Consider the following 9,544-nt stretch of genomic DNA (forward strand, 5'->3'; position numbering starts at 1 on the left):
ACCGCTCCGCAGCAACGCCGTGGATTCCAGCAGCGAGGGCTATAAGGCCCCTTCTGGACAACGGCTTCGTTCAGGTCCTGGAGCGCCGTGGGGCGAGGCGCGGTGGCCGCCTGCAGGCCGCCGATCACGCCGTCCTAGCTCACGGCCTCGCGGGCAACCGCTCCTAACCTAACCTGTGCGCTCTCCTGGGACGCGTAGACGTAAATGTCGTGGAGGTGATTTCGCTGGAAATTTTTTAGAGGCAAAAACAGTTGGGGTGGTCAATGTACTGCAGGTTGCCTACCTCGCAGGGTATTGACCTGGGGCAGCCACTTTTTCCTACGTACAGCCCGAGATAAAATTTCTCCAGGCAACTTTGAGCAAAGGTGAGCAGGGGTCGAGCACAGCCCGAGCCCTGCCCGGCACCCGGTGGGCAACTACCGGGCAACTACCGGGCAACACCCGGGCAACACCCGGGCAACACCCGGGCAACTCCGGGCAACATCCGGGCACCACCCGGGCAACTCTGAGCAACTATCGGGCAACTTTGGGCAACTGTCCGGCTTGTTGAGGCATCACCCGGGCAAAGCCCCCAGCGGGCAAAAGTGCGCACCAAGTGACTCCAGCGCAGCGCGGCGCCCGAACTGCGGCTGCTTGGCCAGAGCGCCCAGCCCGGCCCGCCACCATGGAGACACACTACCAGATAGTGGGTCTCCATGCCGCCACCCTGAGCATGGGCCGGGTGGCGGCCCGGACCGTCAGAGGAGCGGGCCGTCGCACAACCCGCTCCGATCGGCACCACGCTTGGCTTCGGCTGCGTAGCCGAGCTCGCAACGCGCTGGCTCGCTGCGAGCGGCGGTCGGTTCGATGCCAGGCAAGGCAGCGCGCCGCTCGGCAGCCATCCTTGTCTAACCCACTAGCCGCCCTGAGTGCGAGAGAGATGCAAGATGTGCTCGCTCGTCGAGCGTCGAGCGCCGCCATAGGCAACCAATCTCGCAGTGCAGCCAGCTGGTTGCCTCCTGTCCAGCAAGGCGCGCGGCGAGCCACCCTTACGCGCGGCGGCGGGAGAGGGAAGGGGTGAGGTGAGCGTCTGCACTACAAATCTATTGGCGGTACACATGGTGTGGAAAAGGCGGTAAAACCTGTACCGCCTTTCTATTGGCGGTAAAATCTGGAGCCCGCCAATTACGCACCCTACAAATTGAACGAAAAAGGCGGTACAAAGTATTACCGCCCATTGCATGCCATTTAGATGGTGCGAAAAAGGAGGTACAAAATATTACCGCCTTTTACGTTCTCTCAGTGCGCCAAGAAATCGGCGGTAAAGCTCTCCAAAGGCGGTACAAACGGTTCTGTAAGGGCGGTAATTTCTGTACCGCCTTCGTATTGGCGGTAAAACCTGGAGCCCGCCAATAGCCAAGTACCGCCAGTAAAGGGTGGAAATATTACCGCCTTTCGATTTGGAGTGTGCCCACCTCTGCCTCCCTACCCCTCCCCTCTCACCCTCCCCGCGCTGTGCGTTGGTTGAAATGTAAACAAACACCATGTTTGAAACGAAAAGGTTTGTGATGCTGCGGCCGTGTGATATTGACGTTGAACTTCTCACGTATCTTTATCACAATTTCGTGGCTCGCTTTATCCTTGCCCAGCGGTTCTCAACCTTGGGGTCGCGAAAAAATTTCGAGGGGTCGCGGCGAGGTAACTGGGGTCGCTTGGGGTGGCGGCGGTTTCCCAGCTGGCCCACACGCCGAGCACTGGCGGGAACAACTTTTAAGTTGATCAAAACGGTCACAAATGTCTTTGAAAAATCGTGTTTTGGGCCGACTTTAGGCATCCACTGCGTCTGATCCGAGGCGGTACTTCGTCCTCCCTCAACGGGCAATTGGTCTTTGGACCTTCCTTTAGCATGCCTTTGTTACGGAGTTCGATTATCTGCCTTAGTTTGGGAGCAGTATTGCCGCATAGTTGATCAAAACGGTCACAAATGTCTGAAAAATCGTGTATTGATCAACTTTGCGGCAATACTGCTCCCAAACTAAGGCAGATAATCGCACTCCGCAACAAACGCATGCTAAAGGAAGGTCCAAAGACCAATTGCCTGCTAATGGAGGACGAAATACCGCCTAGGATCAGACGCAGTGGATGCTTAAAGTCAGCCCAAAAAACGATTTTCCAAAGACATTTGTGAACGTTTTGATCAAGTTTGCGGCAATACTGCTCCCAAACTAAGGCAGATAATCGCACTCCGTAACAAAAGCATGCTAAAGGAAGGCCCAAAGACCAATTGTCCATTGAAGGAGCACGAAATACCGCCTCGGATTAGACGCAGTGGCTGCTTAAACACTACAAATCTATTGGCGGTACACATGGTGTGGAAAAGGCGGTAAAACCTGTACCGCCTTTCTATTGGCGGTAAAATCTGGAGCCCGCCAATTACGCACCCTACAAATTGAACGAAAAAGGCGGTACAAAGTATTACCGCCCATTGCATGCCATTTAGATGGTGCGAAAAAGGAGGTACAAAATATTACCGCCTTTTACGTTCTCTCAGTGCGCCAAGAAATCGGCGGTAAAGCTCTCCAAAGGCGGTACAAACGGTGCTGTAAGGGCGGTAATTTCTGTACCGCCTTCGTATTGGCGGTAAAACCTGGAGCCCGCCAATAGCCAAGTACCGCCAGTAAAGGGTGGAAATATTACCGCCTTTCGATTTGGAGTGAAGTCGGCCCAAAACACGATTTTTCAAAGACATTTGTGACCGTTTTGATCATTTTTGCTGCAATACTGCTTCGAAACTAAGGTGGATTATCGCATTTTGTATCAAAGGCATGCTAAAGGAGGGGTCACGTGGGGTCACGAAATTTTTCCTGGGGGTCGCGGAAACTTTTCGATACAAATTTGGGGTCGCGAACCGAAAACGGTTGAGAAACGCTGTCCTTGCCCTTTATTCTTGCCGCCACCGGCCGGTGGACCGGTGTGATCGACGCTCGACGAGCGAGCACATCTTGCATCTCTCTCGCACTCAGGGCGGCTAGTGGGTTAGACAAGGATGGCTGCCGAGCGGCGCGCTGCCTTGCCTGGCATCGAACCGACCGCCGCTCGCAGCGAGCCAGCGCGTTGCGAGCTCGGCTACGCAGCCGAAGCCAAGCGTGGTGCCGATCGGAGCGGGTTGTGCGACGGCCCGCTCCTCTGACGGTCCGGGCCGCCACCCGGCCCATGCTCAGGGTGGCGGCATGGAGACCCACTATCTGGTAGTGTGTCTCCATGGTGGCGGGCCGGGCTGGGCGCTCTGGCCAAGCAGCCGCAGTTCGGGCGCCGCGCTGCGCTGGAGTCACTTGATGCGCACTTTTGCCCGCTGGGGGCTTTGCCCGGGTGATGCCTCAACAAGCCGGACAGTTGCCCAAAGTTGCCCGATAGTTGCTCAGAGTTGCCCGGGTGTTGCCCGGATGTTGCCCGGATGTTGCCCGGAGTTGCCCGGGTGTTGCCCGGTAGTTGCCCGGTAGTTGCCCACCGGGTGCCGGGCAGGGCTCGGGCTGTGCTCGACCCCTGCTCACCTTTGCTCAAAGTTGCCTGGAGAAATTTTATCTGGGGAGGGGCAAAGTGCGACTTGTTGCCTACCTTTCAGGCCGGCTTCGCCGCCTTCATGAAGCCTCCCCCCCCCCCCAAACACGCCTGGGGAGCTTCGCCATGATTCCTCTGGAGCGGGGCCTCGACGGCAACCCTAGGGGCGGCGAGAACGATGGTGACGAAAACGACTCTCGGAACCAGTCTGCTGCAGCAAGTCCCGCCGCCCCACCGCGGCGCGTCAGCGGTCCTCGGTTAGTGAGGCCTTCGCGAATGCGCGCTTCTCTAGGGAAATGGGTACTTCATCCGCTTCACAGGCACGCTCTTATTCCGGGTCTTCTATTGAATATTTTTATTAAATATTTTTATTGAATATTTTTATTGAATATATTAATTAAATATTTCTATTGAATATTTTTATTGAATATTTTTATTGAATATTTTTATTGAATATTTTTATTGAATATTTTTATTAATATCGGTAGAGGCATTTTTTAAAATGACTTTTTTTCTAGATATATACAGATTTATTGGTAGAGGCAATTTTGGTAGAGGGAATGAGCCACCCCCTTCTTCGGGCCAGTTGCAAAGTTTCAGAGCGGGAGAGATTGAGACTGCGAGAAGAGGTTGAAGAGAAAGACCAGAATATTAGAAAGTTAAATGCACAGATAAATTCACTAGCAGAAGTAAATAAGAAGATTTTGAATTGTAAGGATGAAGAAATTGAAGCACTGAAAGAAGAAATAAAAAACTTGAAGACACCAATTAATTTAGCTGGATCATCACCACTTCAAGATGAGAATAAAAAATTGGTGCAGCTTATTCAAACTGCTGGTGAATTGCTGCAAACAGGTTCATTCTGCCACTTATTGTTTCATGTCATAGCTTATTTATAGAATCTAGTCATACAATTGGTGTGTTTCTTGTCTGTTGTATTCATATGTTTTGTATAACTGAGTCTCTTAAATTTTTCTTTTAATATTTTCATTAGTATTTCAGTAATATTTTCATCAGAATCTCAGTTAATAATAATTAAGGATCATAATGACCTTTTGTTTCAATATTCCAGGACTCGGTAGAGTGAAAGCGAAGCGACACCTATCCTTTGAGGACCCAAAGAAAAGTACCATTTCAACCAAGGCTCAACATTACCAACGGTCATCTCCTGTTGAGAGGATTACTAAGCAAGGTAACAAAAAGTGAAATATGCCAACTAATTAAATGCTTCCATATCATCTTATTTTTTCTTAATTATTTCTGTTTCAGAGAAGAAAGTAAAATCTGAGCAACCAGAAGGTTTGACTGATGCAGAAATGGACCAAATTGCTGAGAAAGTGAGGAAGGACATTACGGGGGAAGAATCTATTCCTGTCAACGCTGCAGGAAAAGTGGGTTTTATTTCTTATCGCCTTTAAGTAAACATGTATTTTTTCTACAATTGGTCTTTTGACAAAGTAGCGGAGGTCTAATATGAGTGATGGTTAGGGAATTCTCTCCCTTCAGTAATCATGTGAAGGATGCTACATGATCCCCCTATGATCCCATGCAGCTAACTACAAAAAGAGCCTAAGGAATATGGGTACACCACACTTTCCATCTAAGGGTGTTTTCCTGGTGAATTGTTTAGAATCTTATTGGCACCATTCCTTTAGCATGCATAAAGATTTGACTTATGTTAGGAGAGAATTTCCAGTGCTTCTGCTGAGACTGCTGGACTGTTCAGCTTCTCAGCAGCCACATACTAATAGAATCGTTGTTGCAAATAAAATTTAAACATTATGCAATGTTTAATAATTAAAAATTTCTCATTCTTTGCAGATTGATATTGGAGCAGGAATACTGGTGAGCAAGGCAAGATGGGATGATACCATCAAGACTCAGAAAAAAAATTCATTGTTTGTAACGAAACTTAGCCAGAATGTGTATGGATCAGCCGCACTAAAGATGAGAACTGTTGGCCAACCCAAAGAGCCAGGGAAAATAATGGCCACCCCCAAGAAGGTGGATGCATTTGTTGGTGAGCGTCAAATCAAAGTACCTGATGAAGAATTTTAACAGTATGATATTAATTTTGATCTTCCATTGTTCCAGCCTGCCTGATGGGAAAACTCCTTTCGGAGAATCCAGACCTGCCCAAACCCAAGGACATCGCTCTTGGAGCCAAGGTGATTCTTAGCAGGAAGATGCAGGACGAGGCAAGGGCTGAAACTCGTGCAAGTAAGTGCAGTTGAACTATTCCAAGTGTTCCATTGGTGAGACCTGGTTGGCCAAACGGTTGCTCTGTGGACAAGATGTGATGCAGTTTTGTAGAGAACAATATCGCACAATGCCCTAATAGTAGTTTCAGTCTCCTCATTACCATTATCATGATCATGTCGCAAAAATAAAATTGCCTTATTCAAAGAATTGAATCTAATGATTTCACTTTTGCTATATAATCATGAGTGTGGCAATAAAATGACTAAAACTACTAATAGGGAATGTGCACTATTGTTCTCTACAAGACTGCATCGCATTTTGTCCACAGAGAGCAACCGTTTGGCCAACCAGGTCTCGCCGATGGAACACTTACAATATTATACAATTTAGGCGAGAAGTCAAAAGCTGGTGAGCAATGAGTTTCATGAGTTCATTGTAGGAGCACCTTCATGATGTTCTAATATTTCCTCGATCATGCTCAATAAAAAAATTGCTTATCATAAATTTACAGTGCTGCAGCCGAGTAGAAAGAATTCTGTACAGTTAGTAACTTGCTGCTTTCTTTTCTTTTTCAGAGCCCGATAAGAAAGACGAGGAGGGCAAAAGAAAGGCCAAGAAGGATAAGAAGACATCAAAGAAAGACAAGAAGAATCAGAAGACCAAGAAAAGTGAAGATGATGTGGGAGACGAAGATACTGAGGATGATGTCATGTAAATCACAACGGTCATAAGAAGACATCAAAGAAAGACAAGGAGGATCAGAAGACCAAGAAAATTGAAGATGATGATGAAGACGAAGATGTGATGACATGTAAATGACAAGGATAACACAAGTGATTTGTTGTACATGTTTTTCTCATCATTTCTGCCTTTCAGTTCCGCTCTCACCTATTTTTGAGGACAAGAGATGACCCGTTCCATTCCCCAGCGAGAGACCTTCACTGTCAATTATCTAGCAGTGGCGGATCCAGGCTCGGCCTAAGGGTGAGTGGAGGCCGGAGCCAATGTGATCGTGACGACTGGAGGGAAGAGCGCCTGTAGGTAGGCAACCCGGCAGCCGGATGGGCGTGCCAGATGGGTTGCCTACCTCCGGGCGCTCTGCCGCGCTTGTCAGTGAGGTTCTTGCTGTCAGGTTGGGAACGGGGCCATTTCCCTCGCGAGGAATTTACTTTCCACAAGGACCAGTTTCCAAAACCTTTATGGAAACAGGTCAATCTGGAAATTAATCACACATCAAGATCCACAGTGGAAATCAAACCCAGACCTCTCTTATGGAAAACAAACCCAGATCAGATATCCATTCCCACAGTGGAAACCAATCCCAGATCATCTTTTCCATTCTGGAAACCCTCCACAAATCCATCTGGGAAAACGTTCCACATACCATCTGGGAATGCGTCCCTCCTCTGGAACACCATTTCCATGTGGAAAATTTTCCACAACATTTCCACATGGAATTTTAAGCTGGGTTGGGTCGATGAAAAGGACGCCATGAACGTGTGGATAACCGTTGTCCTGTTCTTCAGTTGCTGCCAACACACGTCCTAATATCTGCTTGTCACACATGTCATCAAAGAAGGTGTCAATTACTAGTTGAAATGCTCGTGAGATAACGTCTGGTCGGTCATAGATGTCGCGAGGTAGCAAATTTAAGTGCTTTCTGCACACAAGCCCACATCGGGTTAAACGTAATTGTAAAGAAATAAGTTGGTTTTCCAATGTCCCTTGTGATGGCTGTGCACCGGAAGAAACTCTCTTTCAGGTGGCGAGGGCCTCCATAGTAGGACGATGGAAGAATGATGACCACCTTGCCAGCTTTAGCTTGGCCGTCAGCAGCCATCTGTGCAACAAGGTCTTGGACATTGCGCCTTGTCTCTCGAAACAACAGGTGTTGGTTCTTCTTACTAAATTTTAGGTTCGAATCGTCTATCTTGACGGCAGCCGCAATAATGTATTCTACGAACAGCTTTTTGGACAGGTGAAGCACTGTTCCATCCTTCCGGATCATAATGCGGTAGGCGTAGTACGATGCGAGGCTCATAGTTTGGTCACTTTCCTCCTTGCTTCGTGTCGCTACGTCAACGTCGATGAAGGCGTTCTCACCATGCATGTGGACTAATGGGAAAGTCAGGATGTCAATCACCGGACGATCCTGATGTATGTGTTCCTCCTGAAGTCCTTCCCTTAGTTTAATGACATAATCGTATTTCACATGTTCAGGGACATTCGTGACTATAGCAACTGGAGCACGACTCTGAATTGAATCAGGGTGACCCCCTTCTGCTCGTAACTTCTCAACCGTTCTCCTGTCGCAATTGCTAAAGACTGATTCCCTCACGGGATTGAAAAGCACAGCAATTGGATTGTCACGGTCACGATCCTGTCCCAATAATTCTTTGGCAGTAATGAGAGATTGAACGTATGGGTTATTCTGTCGTAAGTAATTTTCCAATAATTCCAAAATTTGGACGTTCAGAAGATTAGGCATGTCACTTAGAGCCCGCCTTTGCAGAGCCGCACTTTTTTCATCATCAAGGAACAATGAACCCATAGTAATTGCAGGGTTCTGTTTAGTTTTTCTGCCGGCAACGTAACAGATCTTTCCATTGAATAGAACTACCTTCTTGTTGATGGTCGGTACCTTATAGAACTGACGGTTGACGTGTAAGGAGGCTAAAGCAAATGCGGCATTGTACACAGTGATACTTTTCAAGAACTGTTTGGACACTGCGGAAGACCCACGAAAAAGGTCTAATATGTCTTCTTGTGGAATTTTAAATACAGCATCTTCGTACATTTTGTGAATGCGCCCCTTTTCACAGCATACGGAAGGAATTTCTTTGGTGCGAACCAACAGTTCAGCTTTCCAAAAGAGTGCCCCACAGAATTGACATTGTTCGTCCATGTCTCCAAATTCTAATGGATCAGAAAAGGCCCCTTCGCCACGGAACGTAGCGGCCCATAAGAATGTCTGTCGCATTTTGTTAAAGCCGTAGGAGCGCAAAATTTTTTTTTCACCAATTGATAGTGATCGATGTGGTTAGGCACCATGTCAAACCGTTTTGCCCGGCGACGCATAGTTTCGGCGTCGCGACGCCCCAAAGTTCGAAATTTTGGCTGTTTTTGACATTTTTCAGACCACACGACGGGGAAATAAAGGGTCGCAGCGTCTTGAAACTTTGCACACTTGTTGGCAGGGACTGTATGCAGGGGATGGTCTATTCCAATTTGCGCTCGAACTTCTAGTAACGTAACTGGAACGCCTTGAAAAAGAGTGATTTTTAGGAAGCTCCCGAGCGGAGTCTAATGAAATAGCGAAAAAATGGACCATCCCACACGGAAAATAGACGTCTAAAAGACGTATATTAGACGTCTATTTGTAGATGGAGATGAGTCTAATAGAGGTCTTTTGACATCTACATGTAGATCATCTACACATAATCTAATGGTCGAATTTGCGACGTCTATTAGACGTCTATTACTTTTCCTCTAGTAGACGTCTGCAGATAGATTTAGAATCGACGGACTCAGAATAGCCCCTGCATACCAAGTAGAGCACAACGAAGGTATCAACGGTCAAAACGCGAGTTGGGTTCCCGCTTGGGAAGGTAGTAGTATCTAGATCGAATAGGGCAGTTCGTACCTGATATGGGGATTTGGAGGGCCGAGCAAGGGAACGCTGCCGGTGCGGCACTACCACCCCTTGCCACATCCAAAAAATTGTAAGGTCCTCACGCCACAAGAGCGATTATATTAAGAGGACTCTTCAAAGGAGAGGAGAACGGCGTAGAGACTATAACAGAAC

The sequence above is a fragment of the Thrips palmi genome, unplaced genomic scaffold (genome assembly GCF_012932325.1).
Source record: "Thrips palmi isolate BJ-2018 unplaced genomic scaffold, TpBJ-2018v1 HiC_scaffold_18, whole genome shotgun sequence".
In the NCBI taxonomy this organism is placed as follows: domain Eukaryota; kingdom Metazoa; phylum Arthropoda; class Insecta; order Thysanoptera; family Thripidae; genus Thrips; species Thrips palmi.